The sequence below is a fragment of the Equus quagga genome, chromosome 19 (genome assembly GCF_021613505.1).
Source record: "Equus quagga isolate Etosha38 chromosome 19, UCLA_HA_Equagga_1.0, whole genome shotgun sequence".
In the NCBI taxonomy this organism is placed as follows: domain Eukaryota; kingdom Metazoa; phylum Chordata; class Mammalia; order Perissodactyla; family Equidae; genus Equus; species Equus quagga.
In genome coordinates, this window is record NC_060285.1 from 27,497,034 (window position 1) to 27,513,025 (window position 15,992).

Consider the following 15,992-nt stretch of genomic DNA (forward strand, 5'->3'; position numbering starts at 1 on the left):
CTGGGGATTTATTGGGGTGGGGAGGATGGGATTTTAAAACTTTGAGTATACAAATGTGACAGGTATAATTTAAACTCCTTCCTGGGACTGATACCAGGCATTGTCCACAAAGACACTGCCTAGTATTAACAATTAACTAGTAAAAACTGTGGTGGGCACTCCTTTAGCCAATTTCCACTCGTGTGACTCGTAGGAGGAACCAGCTCTCTCGATCCTCCTGTAAGAACAGGGCTGGTGCCATGAGGCTGAACGAGGCTGCCCACGCCGGGCCATCACTGCCCCAGGAGCTGAGTTTCATGCTTTCTGAGAATCAGAATTGTTTGTGCCTTGACATATTTGTGCCAGTTTTACTTGTTATTAAAATTATGCAGTTTGCTTCAATATTACGTGAACTGATGAAACATGAGTCTGAAGAGAGAGAGGGAGAGAGAATTATTACCATAAAATTTAAATGGAGTGCTTTGGAAATTCTCAATAATGCCAAATTAATGAGAAAATATTTGGAAAAATAATAAAATCTACACTGTTTTGCTCATGAGCGTCTTTAGGTTCTCACTCACGACAAAGAAAAAAATTGGAAACGAAAAGCAAGGTCTTATGGGTGTGGTTTAGGTAAAAAAATGTAACTTTGGAAACTTTCCAGTGAAATTGGTGAGGGAAAGGGCCGTGCCCTGCCACCAGTTTGGTGAATACATTTACATTTATTTCAGTTAAGAGATAATATTTGTAACATAAATGTATCCTTTTATTTCCCTCCCTGACATTTCTGATTAGCTCCTTAATTAGCAATTCTGATTGTGTTGCGTAGAAGATTTTCACTGAATTGCAAGTTGTGTAAGTGCAACGGGGACTCACCATCCGTTTATTCAAAGAGCTCGAGAGCATAGTCCTAACACGATTAGATAAAGAATTTATGTGTCTTCCAATCATTCCTTAAGCTGAGCCAAATCTCCTTTCCCTCTTTTGCACAGTAGAAGCGAAGAAAATATTTTCACTTTTCAGCAGCGTCTTTCTTTTGAGAGTATCTAAGCTCTTTAAGGGACAAATTTCTAATTAAGCAATAATGCTCATATTGCCCTAGAGGGTTGGACAGAGATATTTATTATCCCCTCACTGAGGATGTTAGACGCATGCTAGGTACCTAACAGATGTCTCCGTGTTGTCTCTCAGGAGAATTATGTTTCTGTTAATCTCCCTGCTACACTATGTCCTGTTCCCTATTCTTAATAATTCCCAGTATTACGGAGAACTCCGAGAACTTGAAAAGAGCACTGTCTGTGCCACTAACTCATGGGACCTTGGACACTTTGGTCTGCCTTTCTGTGCCTCAGCTCCCATATCTGTAAAATGAGGATGACGGTACTCGTCATAGCAGCCAACCAGATTGGGAAAAAAATATGTTTGTCTAACAAAGATGGAAGTTGTAGCTGCAGATAGTGAAACCACAGTGGCCTACATGTTTCATTTTGTTTATTTTATTCCCATTTCGCAATGTGGGCCTACTCTTTGTTATGGTATTTTTGATCATGTGTTAATTATAGGTTTTTGTTTGCACATTTATTACTGAGACCAGAAGTGAAAATCCCTCCCCAAAGGCTCTTATCTCACCTACTCACCTTTACCCTCTTGCAATGATGGTCCCAGATGCACAGTAAGAAATGTAAGGAAAGAGACAGATTATGGCCACGATAATGATCTGCTGTGCTCTGAACCACAAGATACTAGTGAGCAGCTGCCATTTTCTAAAAGTTTTGAGTGATTCATTGTATGTCTTCACTCATTCACAGAAGTATTGCTGATAATGGTCAAAAACAAAGTGAAATATATTAAATTTCCAACAATAGAGAATTGCTCAAGTAAATGGTGGTATTTCCATATGATGGAAGGCCATTAATAAAGAGATGTAGATGAATATTTATTGGTATAGAATGATAGTCATGATAATTAAGTGAAAAAGCAGCCCCAAATGGGTAATGTACAACACAATTCCATCATTATTTTTAAAAAATGTATTTGAATAAAAAACATTTGGGGGCCGGTCCCTTGGCCAAGTAATTAAGTCCACATGCTCCACTTTGGCGGCCCAGGGTTTCGCCAATTCAAATCCTGGGCGCGGACACGGCACCGCTTGTTAGGCCATGTTGAGGCGGCGTCCCACATAGCACAACCATAAGGACCTACAACTAGAATATACAGCTGTGTACTGGGGGGCTTTGGGGAGAAGAAGGAAAAAAAAAATAAAATCTCAAAAAAAATATTTGGAAGGATATATAGTGGCTATCTCTGGGTAATGGAATTACAGAAATAAATTTTCCTTCTTTATACTTATCTGCATTTTCCAACTTTCTTTGATGGACATATGTTGCTTTTGGCAAAAGAAAAAATTGATTTAAATTAAATAGAATTCTATTGATGCAAAACCTACTTGTGGGAGCAAAGAACCACGTTTTGAAAAAAATAAATGCCAACTCTAAAAAAATGAATTAAGAATGGAAAATTTTTTAAAAATAAGAAAGATAGATTTCATTCTTTTAAAAGGATGGAGCCACTTAATGACAAATGTTTGAAATAAACCAAGTGCCAATTGTAAATTTTCTTCTTAGATGAATTCTATCTTAAATTGCTTCAAAAATGGACTCATTTCATGGCACATAGGCATGATATTTTGAAATATCTAAATTAAGCAATCATTAATAGCAACACTATGTAATTTTTTTCTTTTATGCCAAACCATCACTTTAAAACAAATCAGTTTTTAAGATGACGGGGAGATATATTTATTTTTCTTATTGGCTAGTTGGACGACATGGACCAAATAATTACAAATGTGATGAATCTTACAAAAGAAGAAATACAGGATGTGGAGGAGGAGTTAATCTGATCTGCAACATCTGTCCTATGTACAAGACATTTAAACCAAGATATGAAGTATGAGTAGGAGTTAACTGGGCAAAGAGTGGGTGTGGAAGAGCATTCTTTGTAGAGGGAATGGTATGTGCTAAGGCACTAAGATGACACTTTGCCACAATACTCTGGGATAATCAACCATCCACAACTCTGGCTTGAAACAACAAGCATTTATTTCTCTCACATTGGCCTGTGAATCAGCTGCAACTTGGCTGGGCTTGGCTGGACGCCAGGGTTCAGGTCTCCCTCCTTCTCTTTTGACCAATAGCTTCCTGGAACTTGCTCCTTTTATAGCACACGGCACGAGCACACAAGCGCCTTGGAGGGCTTGCGGCACTTTCAGGAACATTTCATTGGCTAAAGCAAGCTGTATGGCCATGCCCCAAACAAATGGGATGGGGAAGATATTTTACCCACAGTAGATAGTAATGTGGAGTCACATAACACAGGATGTAGCTGAATAATTTAATATAAGAAGGATGTGAAAAATTGTGAGCAATGATTCGATCAACCACACCTGGATTTTTCGAGGAATCCGTTGCCAGGATGGCTAAAGAATAATGAGTGAGCTGAGTGACATCACTGGCGGTCCTGTAATCGGCTGTCCTTGGGAACTTCTCGTTGGAGAGATTCCATACACCTACATATATGTTTAAGCTCGCTTTAAAAGAAAGTGACTTCTCCAACTTCCGCTTGAACTTGATTATTTCTAAAGAGTTGACCAACACTGAAACACCATGGTTATCCCGCAGAGCTGACACAGTGTCAATTGAATTAAGTGTTCCTCCTCTGTTGTGTACCAAGTATCGGGTCTCTGTGTGACAGCAGCACATTCAGAAGCTGTGCCTCAGAGGTGGTGAAACCGGTGGTTAAGCCCCTGAGCGAAGAGCCTTAAATTTGGTTGCTAGTCATTCTCCTGGAATGCAGGTCAGCTATTTCGTACACAGTGAATAGGATGGATCAGTCATAAACGTGAGGAAACATCTAATTTGACTACTTTATCCCATGAAACACAATCTTCTATTTGGTCAGATAGTTTTGATAATGTCACAAGAATAGTTCAGGTTATTTTTACCCGTGGCTGTACAGATACATTCATTCGCTTTACAAGTGCCTGGTCTAACGCCTGAATGAACAGGTGTGGGGACATCAGTTGGCCAATTATAAATGCTTACAGTTCATGTGTTTAACAAGCACAAGCACTTTTTTAAAAAAGAAAATTCACTCAACACAGACAGCCACTGTATTATTAGCTATCGTGGTATTCTCCCACAGGAAACTTAACTCCAATTGTGATTTTTTTTTTCCCCTTTCGCTGACAAGAAGAGATTACATAGAAATTGCTGCCTCCATGATGACCTTGTTCTGCAGCCTATTTTTCCCTTCATTTGTTCAAGGCTCAATTGTATAATCTTGAGGGTTTACAAGAGAATCTATTATTCTTTCTGACAATATTTATTTCCCATGAAAACAAGATTTTTGTTAGGTAACTCGAAGTGAATTTCGTTATAAAGTATATGCCGTTTCAAGGGAAATCAGTGTTTGAAATAACTGAGATGGATTTGGAGCGATCAATCCCTTTGCCCTCATTCTGGTCACGGTTATGTAAGCGTTCTGCTTGGTTGCATTAGTGTATTTTATTACTTACTTTGCAAAGCAGCATTTACAGAAGGCTACAGTTTTCTGGTTCCTCTTTGAACAGACCTTGATTCCTCTTACTGGAGCAGCTCTTCATCTGTAGGTGTGTTTTCTTGCTCTTTTAGCCTGGCACCCCTTCAACAGTCAGCATCGTGTGTACATTCCAAGTGACAGCAGCATAGAGAGATGATATTCTCTCACACATTCCCTAAGTGGAAATGCGAGCAATGGGAAGAAAAAACAAATGCAGTCCCTAACTACCTCCGGATGGTTAGTGTTTTAAAGGGGCCGTGGGAATCGTCTCCCTGTTTGTCTGTTGAGGGGTCATTCCATGCATTTAAGAGTCGCTGATTTCCACGGGCAAATTGTGGAGCTTGATTACCCAGAACTGGCAGACCAAAGTTGGGTTTAATTCATGAGCTCTGCTCACAGTCTGTCATTTCCCAGCAGGCTATTTTTGTACAGCTAAGAAATTGATTTAGTTAGTTTTTCCTTTTGGAAAATGGAAATAGCAATATTATTTTTATGGCAGCTTTTAAATGTTTGAATGAGTCCAACCAAATGAAAGTTGTGGCTGCATCGCAATATTAGTAAAATCAATTTGATTAATATTTCTCTTCCAATTTCTCTCTGTCCCACAGAACAGACTTCTTTACCTAAACTGACCAAATTAACCGACAGTTTTGCCATTGTGTAGGCCCAATTATTTTCTATTGATGATGCTATGAAATGACTGTAAAGGGTGCATCTGATCTCCGTTTTCATGAAGTAATGAAGTATTAGATTTATGCTGAAACGTTTCTGTTTAATGATGAACATTTTTTTCAAGCTTAGCAGCTCTGCCTGTTAGTCCGTATTTTCCCAATCTTTATTATAAGTTTTAGTTCAGCTTCTACATGATACAGTTTGTAAGAGGTTTTAAAAATCGTTTCTGGAATGAGGCCCGATATACACATATAGGTAAATAATATAAAAGATTGATGAATTTAACTGACTATTTTGCCATTGAATAGACCCAAATTCTATAAGAGAATTACAACCCCAATTGATATGGACATATGGCTCTTAAACCTTCAAAATCTTTAGAAACTTTGGTGTCAACTGCTACAGCTTTCTTCAAAAATAATAGGATTATATCAGGTCATCTTTTTTAGCATGCTGTGAGATTTAAATAAAAATTCACATAGTATATTACTGAATTAAATTGTGTAGTTTTATACATTTTGACTAGATCTAAGTTAGCCTACTGCAGTGAGAGAACTTGAAGCTTAAAAGACCTGAATCTGAATTTTGTTCTTTTCTAGTCACGTGATCTTCAAACCACGACTATACTGAGTCTAATCTGTAAAATGGGCCAAGACTTGTTCCCCCGCCTCCTCGGGGTGTTAGTAAAATTCAAATGGTACGGTGGGTCAGGATGCTGTTTAAAAACTGTAAAGAACCATACAATGTGATTTTAAAGGAAAATTTAGACACTTTGTTTTCACTGTTACTGTTTAACACCAGTTAACTGTTCACTGTTTTACATATTGGAGTTTCTGGCCAATACAGGAAGAGAAGAAAAAAGGAAAAGGAGATATAAAGGTTGGATGAGCAGATTTAACCAGCAAACTAAAATAAGATTTCAGCAAGGATAGTGAATACCTGATCAGTTTTTAAAAGCTATTAGTCTTTATCAACTTCAGGAAAATCATCTAGAAAATATAATAGAAAACAAGATACCATTCTCAAACTGTAAAGTATATGGGAAATAACCTAATAAAGACTTTTCTCAGAAAATTTAAAAACTCAATTCCATATTTAAAAGAAAAGATCTGAGTAAATGGAAAGATATACCATGTCTTTGACATGTAAATACGTGTTGGTTTCCCTTACAATTTACCCGTAAGTTGAATGTTAAAATTATGGCAAGGTTTTTTGTGAGGTCCTCAACATACTTATTCCACATTTATACAGAGGAATCATGGTTCTTGACGTCTAAGTCAATTTTGAAAGAAAGAGCAGAGGACGGACTCATCCTCCCAGATAAAACCAGTGTGGAACTGGTGTAGGAGCAGTCCAATAGACCTATGGAAAAGAACAGAGTCGGCAACACCTCTGAGTCTATATGGGAACCTGCCATGGGATCAACGTGGCACCATAAATCAGTGGGCAAAGGATGAATGACTCCCAATCCACTAACTGGTAGTGGGGAAATGGATCATTATATAAAGAAGAATAGATTGGTTCACTATCTCAAGCACATACAAAGGAGAAATCCAGCACAGAAATAAAATTACAAAGCTAATAGAAGAAGATACTGGAAGCATTAAAGAAGATCCTCAAAATGCAAACCAGAGGTTGAAAATTTAATAGATCTGACTACACTTAAAAAAATTAACAATATCTATTAAAAGACAGACACAATAAGCCAAATCTACAGAAAGGTGAGAGAATGAGAAAAGATTTATAATATCTAAAATTTATAAGTGATTAATATCTAGAATATGCCAGGAAGCCTCAGTATCCCCAGTTTTAAAATGGAGATAATAATAATAGAAAGTGAAGTGCTCAGCTCAGAGCCTGGCATAGAGTTAATGCTTACTGTTTGCTATTGCTAGTTGATCTGTTCTTACCCTCTGTGACAAAATACATTTTGTGTTGAGCCATGATATGTGGACCCTGAACTTCCAGTTTCTGCATGGATTTACGTGGCTAGCTTATGGAGTTACAGAGAAATGTGTGTGCAGATATCTAGCCAGTCTCAATCACCACTAATCCTGTTTGATGAATGTCCCCGGATAAGCCAATGGTTAAAAGGAAAAGTGGAGATTATATTAGTGGCAGCTTCCATGACGCAGAGGTGAGCAAAATGCTGTGTGTATCACTGTAGCTATGGAACCAACTCCCAAGGACACCTGCCAGGTGATGATATGAGCCAAGAAGAGCATGCTTCATGGCTTGGGGTGTGAATCTTGTGACTGTCATATCCCGTCCTGCCTGAGGCTGGGGCTCAAGGGTGCTGTGTCCAGAGGACAGAGAGAGTAGGTGAAGCAGCTCCCCACTCCTTAGCTCTTTGTCTAGGTGTCAGGTATGACTGTTGTGGGGGGGGAGGGCCAAATGGACCAGCCCTTTCCTGCTGAGTTTCCTGGGGACTTCTGTACCCAGGGGCAGGTTGACAACAGAGAGATGGCTTTGCGCACAACCAACACAACCTGCTCTCTGAAAGAAGAGCTTTGTCTTTTTCTACTTTATGACCTCAGCTTTGGGGAAAGCTTTGGCTCCCCAAATGTGGCCTGAAAACATGGATGATGACGCAGGTCAGAGGCAGTGAGTGGCAGTCAGTGGCAGTGACCTGAGCTGAGTTCCCTCCTCGGGCTTGGGGGATGGATAAAGTAAGTTGCCCAGGGTCGTCCTGCTGATAGTGAAGGAAGGGAAACTAATGATAACTCTGTGCCAGGCACTGTTACACACTCTGTCCCCTTCAATCCCCTGCAAACCTGCGAAATGAACATTCTCATCCCAATTTTACAGATGTGAAAACTGCAGCTCAGACAGGAAAATTTGCCCCAAGTTACCCAGCTTGTAAGTGACCCGCTGGAATTTGAACTCTAGGTCTGTTTGACTCGAAGACCCATAGGCGATTATTTCGTTGGTTTTCGTTTTCACTGTTCCACTCTCTATCTGCGGACTCGGAGCGGAGGTGGATGGATCTATGGCTTGGTGGACTCCAGGTAAGGCCCATCCGTGTCTGATCTTGGCAGTTCACTTTGGAAAGCGAATTACATTTTCCAGTGCTGCATCTGAGCACATGATCCTGTGGTCAGCGGGTTTTAGGTGTGGCTTTGATTTCTCAGCAGAAACTGTGTTCTTGTGAAATACTGACATCCTTACAGTGTTGTGCTTTGCTTGTCATTCAGAGAAGCCTGCACTTTCAGGAGACACCCTATACACTGTAGATGGATTCCCTGGCAAGGAAGGCAACCAGGCAGGGCTTCCAAGACAGAAAGAGCTTGCTCCTAAGTGGAATTGCATTACTCTGTGCTTCTGGGATCTGACAGGTGCTTTGAAGATCTGGCTTTATTAGCCGCTAACAGAGACACCTCTTGTCCAAACATCTGCAACTGACTTTTTCATGCTTGAGAGATCACAGGTATTTTTGTACCAGTGCTATTGGAGGTCATCAAGATCGCCATAGCCGCTAATCCTATTCACAAGGGCTCCAACCTCATGACCTCATCACCTCCCAAGTCCTGCCTCCTGACACCAGCTCACAGGTTGGGCCTCAGCATGTGAAATTTGGGTGACCCATTCAGTCCACAGCATCTCTGATCTGTCATTTACCAAGAGGACTATGTTACGTTCTCCCACCATGCTTATAGATTGTTGAATAAATCTTGTAATGCTGTCAAGTTTTAAACTTACATATTACAAAGCAGTGGAATTAAATGAAAAGATTTTTGACTTTTTAAAAGAAAAAAACAAAAGATTACCATAGCTACATATTCTTGCCCCTGTCTCTAAGGCCTGTGGCAATAAGTAATAATGATAATAATCATGGTAGTGATCATTACAAACCATTTACTGTGTATTTGCTATGTGTATTCATTAATGTAGTAAGCTTATTTTATGTTCACAACAAGTCTCTGAAGTATGTGTTATTTAAGATCGTTTAGCTGCAGGTAACAGAAATTCAACTTCAATGGCTTAACCAAATGTGGGATTTATTTTTCTCATGGAATAAGAAGTCTAGCAGTACATACTTCAGGGTGAGTATGGGGGCCCCATGATGCTATCAAGAACCCAGGCTCCTTCTCTGGGAGTTTTCTTCCTCATGTTTCAACATGGCTGTTCTAATTAATGCATCACAACTGATTTTTAGGCAGAAAGAAGGAAGAAGGGCAAAAGCTAGGTGGCAAAAACTAAAACAGTGAATGCAAGCTGAATATGGCCCCTCTAACAAGCTTTCTCAGAAACTCTAGCTGGTACCTCTGGTTTCACCTCATTGTCCAGAACTGTGTTGCATGCCCACACCTAGCTGCAAGGGAGTCTGGTAATCCAAGAATGTTTAAGTGAGCCCCTTGATTAGAAAGGAAGAAAGGAGCATGGCTATTGGCTAGGTAACTAGCAGTGCCTAGCTCATGTAGTTAATATTTGTTCAAATTTACAAAGTAGGAAAATGAAATTAGAGAAGTTAAGTGTTTGCTAAATGTCCCCTAGCTAGGGAGTGACGGAGTTCTGACCTGAATCCATGTATGTCTGACTCTGAAACCACATTCCTAAAAGCTCTGCTAGAATTTGTTCCTGATGCTTGAGGGTGTTTGGGCTGGAGAACAGAGGACTTTAGGAGGCTCTCTTATGGAATAGAAAGGAGGATTGATTTGTTGGTTTCATGAGAACAGTGTGAAGATCAACATATGAAAGATGTGGAAAGGCAGATTGTGGTACAAGGTAAGGAAACGATTTCTAACAATTAGTAATTAATTGTTCTATGGGCTGGGCAGCAAACTCTAATACCAGAAACGTTTGCATAGAGATTAAACTACCCATAAGAGGAGATTCCCTGAACTGATTGGGAGTTCAGGTCTTTCTTGAGTTCAAGATCCTGGATCTGGGAAACATAAGTGGCTGAGACAGAACAATCGTGATTAGAGGAAGGCTTTTTGGATTGAGCATAGAGGCCTCCTGATTTGTCAGAGCTAGGGCGACCATACAATTATTTCATGGTTCAAATCGGGGCATTTTTTAGAGTGAAAGTGAGATTCATTAGTACTCACGCTGAGATAAAAGGGGAATAGAGGATCATTACAGACCAAGTGGAACTTGTGGCTACGCTCGGCAGAGGCTTTTGATGAATAAAAGGATGAGGAGGATTGGATTTCATAGGCAGTGGGAGCTAGGGGAATGGTCAAAAGGACAGACACCAACAAGCCAAATCCCCCCACTTCTGTAGGCTGGACCTTTTGATAAGCTCTTCTTCGTCCATGATGAACGTTCATGATAAGTGTTGAAATCGATGGGCAGGGACTACGTGTGACTACTGAGAACGTGTGCCTGACACAGACCCTTGTGCCCCGAGTCTCCTCTAGCACGACTCATTTTTAAGAGACATTGAGCTTGGATGATGCTGTGTTCCTTATTGAGTCATGAATCTGGCTCATTCTAGACTGGGAAGGAAACTGGATTTCACATATCCTGAAATCCTTCTCAGCTTTTAAAAACTGCTTTTCTGGTTTGCTCAGTGACCTTGGGCAAGTCACAACCTCTCTCTATGCTTTGGCTTTTCCATTAGTGGAAATAAAATGGAAATAATAGTTACACAAGAGAAAAAAATGATTCAAGATCTTCCAATGAAAGATGCCACATGAAACCAAGTGAAATTATTATTTTTATGACAGTTGTTAGCTGAACTGCTTTTTGTCCCATCCCCTCTCATTAGGCTACAGGGCATGGAATAAACACAGGTTTGGCCAGTGGCTGGTATTTGATGATGTTGGCACCGGAGATGAAGGGAAGGAATTTCTGTCTGGCTTGTGTTTCACTATTAACCTCCTCGAGCCTGGATCTCAGTGTCTGTTAGGGTGGAATCTCAGTTGGCGGTTTCACGGCAGAGATGGCCTATTCAGGAAACCTTTTAATAATGATGCTATTAAAATATTGTCTTTATTCCTTCCTTAAATCCTTTATTCAATAAACACTGATTAAGTGTCTCTGGGTGCCAGGTTCTGTTTCCCAAGCATATAGCAAGATGCATAATGACAAACATTAAGCTCTCTGATGTTTGCTGAATCAAGAAATTTGTCAGAGATGTAAGATTTGGAGAGCTGGTCTTCTCCTGCGATCTTGCCTCTCTCCTATCTATCCTGACACCTGGGAGACATTTCTAAGAGCAAAACTTCCCCTATTACCCATTTCTTAGAGAATCAAGACCAAATGTCTTAATATGGCACAGAAGAGCCTTCAGCCTTTGGTCCCTGCTTGCCTTTCTGTTTCATGTCTCACTGAGCCTCTTTTAGGATCCCTGAGTTCCAGCCATTGGGAATTTTTTATAGGGCCTTGAATATATGGCAAATATTTTAGGTTTTGTAGGTCCTGTGGTCTCTGTTGCCACTCCTGGTGCTGCTGTTGTAGCAGGAAAGCAGCTATAGACAAAATGTAAATGAATGGGCATGGCTGTGTTCAAGTACAACCTTATTTACAAAGACAGATGGTGGGCTAGAGACCTTTTCCTCCCCCATTCATCTGGCCATTGTCCACTCAATTGTCACCTCAAGTCTGAGGGCTTTCTCTGCCACTCTGGGTGGAACTGGTAACTCACTACACTCTATTCCGTACATACCACTTGCTTATCTATGTTTTCTCGCCTAACCTGATTTATTGAGCTTGATTCCTTCATTCATTGATTCATTGATTTAACAATATTCAATGACCACCCACTATGGGACAGAGTTAATGATTTTCTAGTCTTTGTACAGCACCTAGCAGAAAGCGTGGCACATAAAACATGTTGAATACACGCTTATTGAACAAAAGGAGGTAGAAAGCAATAAAGAAGTCCATCGTCAAAGATATATTCATGACTTTGGTGTAACCGCCCAAAGTGATGAATTGTCTTTATTGATTTTGAAACCTTTCCATCGTGTGGAAGGGTTTGACCCGTGGTCGTGTTTGGAGTTTTCCTTCAAAGTTTCCGTCGCCTGGTCTGGAATAGATTGGTGGCTCCTACCTCATTTCATTTCTGAAGTCCCTGGGATCCTGCTTTCTGGTGACCCCAAATGGCAGGGCCAAGAGTAACACACCAACTTCCAAACTCCCACGTTGGTAGGTGACTGACTCATGTGAGTTTGAAGTTTCCCAACAAAGTGTCAACATAGTGCAGTGAGTTTCTTATTTTTACTTTTATTTTTATACAGAATATCTGTTTTTTCCATTGCTTTTTGAGAGAGCAGGGCTATCTGAGCAAAGGAGCTTAAACAACTCCCAGCATGAGGACATTGAAATTGCTTCCTTGCAGAGTCTAAACCTAGTTTTTTTTCATCCACAATCTCTGGCTCTTTGAAAGTGATCCTGAGGTAAATGTAAAAATGAATCTCTGTGGTTACTCATATTACAGAAATTATTTCATGGATCCATGGAGCCCCAAAATATTTAAAGTAGGGCTCAAGCTATTTTCTTAAATTTATAACCCATTCAAAATGTAAGCAGAACATTTATTGAATTGGTTGTCACCAATCGAACCAAAATGACTTTATTCACTTTCAACCTGGTCAGAAGTAGATTTTCAATGGTTACCAGGAAGGTTATGTGTTTGTGGTCAGAGGCAGAGAAAAGAAAATGGTTACAGCTGGTTACAAAACAAACAGAAAGCCTCCGCATGGCTTCTCATGTTACAAGAGCAAATAAGAAAGGAAGCCAACTGAGGATTGTAGCACAGAGTGTGTTGGGTAAACACCAGAGACACTGGAGAATGTTCTGGGTCTCTTCACCTCGTTTTAAATATAAAAAGCCAGAGAAGGAGGTGGCAGCTGAACAGAGTACACGACTGTCGTTCATGAACTCACCCGCACAGGTTACAGAAAATCAAATAAATCAAAGTTCCATTGTGACAGAGTCCTTTTCACGGATGCATCCAGAATCTGCCTGATCTAACATTTTAACCTGACATGGTGACTTTTGTGAGGGAACCATGGTAGGAAGGAATGCTGTGCCTGTGTTTCGGAGGAGGAGAGGAGGGGGCAGGGTCATAAACTGACCTTTGATTATAAAAGAAAAATAAGGTAGTGTTGCTAAATGACCAAAGCCACAAAAGTAATAGTAAACACAGCAAGGGCAAAGTGGAGAACGGTTGGTGTCAGTGAGCTAACCCATTGCAACACTCACGCAATTTGCTGGCAAGTTCCTGATTTAGTAAGTTGTCACAGTATATTTTGAATGGATTCATAACAATGTCTCTGTGCGTGTGTGTGTGCGTAGGTGAGTAAGACATTGGCAAATGAGTTTCATAAATAAATGTGCTCCTTGCCTGAGGTATTCAAGTTTAAAATAAAATTCTGTCTTCACTCGTTTCTGGCATAAACAAATACTTGACTTTTGGCAATTCCCATCAAAAGTTAAGTGTCTCCATTTAACAATGTTGATCACAGTTAAAATTCACATATCCTTTGACTCTGCAATTCCACTCAGGCATCGATTCCTAGTTATGTTCACCCATATGTGCAAAAAAATGTTTGCGGAAGCAAAAGATTAGAGACCACTTGTTTGTCTATTAGTAGGGGGCTGGGTAAAATTTGGGGACATTCATACAATGGAATACAACACAGCTGTCAAACTGAAAGAGGTAAATCTAACTATGGGTTTGTGATAAACTCCACAATATCCTGTTAAGTTTAACTATGGAGCAGAGGAGTAGGTATAAGAAAAGGGGGGTGCATATAACCTTGTGTGTACATAGAATATTTCTGGAAAGATACCCCAGAAATACAATAGAAGGTGCCTCTGTGGAAAAGACTGGGAGACTGGGTTCCAGAAGTCGATAGAAATTTACTTTCCACTCCAACTATTTTGCACTGTCTGAAATTTTTTTTGGTCAAGTACCGAGATCATTTTTCAAAAAGAATTCTAATGGAAATGTCCTTCTTCCCAATTAATTAAGGTTTGGCTGGTGGTGGTATCAGTGCCCAATGAAAGAGAATGAAATATATGAACTAAAAATGGTATAAAAACCTACAGAAAAAGGCATCCTTCAGTTAAGTGTATATTTGGGAAGAGTATTTCAGTAACTAATGAATAATAATGAGCATTGATTCCGGCTGCTATTTTTAAGCTGACAGTTTGGAGTCCTCGAGAGCTGTACAGAAAGCCGGTGCCTCTCCCCGGGAAGTCATGGCAAAGCCCTTTCATGTAGAAGGGTCACCCTGACCTAGAGCCTGCAGCATCATTAGTCAAAGTCTTCTAACTTACCTCTAGTATATTCTAATTCCGTAGCTCTGAAGGAGTCATCATTTTCTCGCTTTGCCTGTGGATGACTGAAGAATGCTTGGGAAGATAAATACCCCCTGATTTATTTACATTAAATACTATCCTGCTCGCTCCCAGGAGCTGATAAACTTGGTGGCCTTGAGAAACCAGTCACATGCAACTTCCCTCTGGAGTTGCGCTCATGTGGGGAAGATAAGCGCAGCAGCGTAGCCAGCACACATTCTTTTGTGAGACCTGCCTTTGAATCAGCGCTCAGTGTTTTGGGGGAGCGTATATGACGGTATGCCCTTCATTTAACCTGTAATAGCCTGTGTTATCTCTTGTAACGTTAGGTTTATTTTTAATTAACCCTTCATTTGTCTATGCCGTCTTTCTTCGCAAATAGCTGTAAGCACTTTAAGTGTTAAACTGGTGTCTTTGTTCATTCGGTTGTTCATTTACAGAACAAATATTTAATGCACAGCTACCACATGTGTGTGCTGTGCCCCAGGAGATGCTAAGATGAATAAGACATATTTCTTGCTTTCAAGCCGCTCCCAATCTACTAGTCTGATAGTTTTATTCAGATTTGTATCTCTCAAGGTTATTGACACAGAAAAAGACTCAAGAAGGTGATTAATAAATGTCGGTTGATTGAGAAATTGCTCAAGCTATGAACCTAGAACTCTGACATGATACTGTGGGTTCATGTTAAAGTTTTGCTGATGGGCTTTCAGGAAATCGCCAGACAATTTCTCGAGACTTCTTCAATAATAGCATTTAGAAAGGTAAGGTCTTTCTAGGATTAGACGCTTCTACTGAGAATGAACTCTTTTAAGCCTCATGTTGAGGACAACAATTATTCTGGCCCAACAATAGCCAGGGTTATAAGCTCCTTAGGAAGCCGGCCCCTTTTCACACGGACAAACGGCTACTGGCTAACAAAGGCCACAGGAAGAGGGACAGCAGTCAGGGATGTTAAGGTCTCCTGAGCACCACTCACAGCCTGGGACTCCACAGGCTTCACTTCATTCAGTGAACAACCACCACGGGAACATGGTGATATCAATGTGAAGAGAAAGAAACGAGCCTTTTTGGTATCAACCTGGTGGTTGGTAGGTGACAGATACATTTGCATGTATGTATGCATGTATTTATAATTTAAAATTTAATATTTACCAAACCTTCTTCTAGGTACTGGGTACCTAAAGAGGTGTAAGACATAGTGTATGCCCTCAAGGAGGCAAATGATATAAAGAAACGCATCCAAAGTTAAGAAACCACACGAAAATTATGCAACACTAAACTGCTTGGTCCATTTGTTGTTGTTAGTGCCATCAGGTCAATTTCGACTCCTAGCGCCCCTGTGTACAGCAGAGCGGAACCCTGCCTGGTCTTTTTGTGCCATCCTCTCACCTTCCCGTGCTGTATCAGACAATGCTCCACTGCTGTTCATAGTATTTTCAAGGCCAGTTCTTTTGGAAGTGGGTGGCCAGGTCCTTCTTCCTAGT

The 15,992-nt window shown here is 40.3% G+C and overlaps 1 long non-coding RNA gene across 1 annotated transcript; it reads right to left on the reverse strand.

Moving 5' to 3' along the window:
* Positions 1-2,018: 2,018 nt before the first annotated feature.
* Positions 2,019-14,599, reverse strand: LOC124230152 (uncharacterized). The gene is made up of 2 exons (XR_006886090.1): positions 14,485-14,599; positions 2,019-4,753 (listed from the first exon to the last, which is right to left on the reverse strand). It is a non-coding gene; the product is annotated as an uncharacterized LOC124230152 (long non-coding RNA).
* Positions 14,600-15,992: the final 1,393 nt, after the last annotated feature.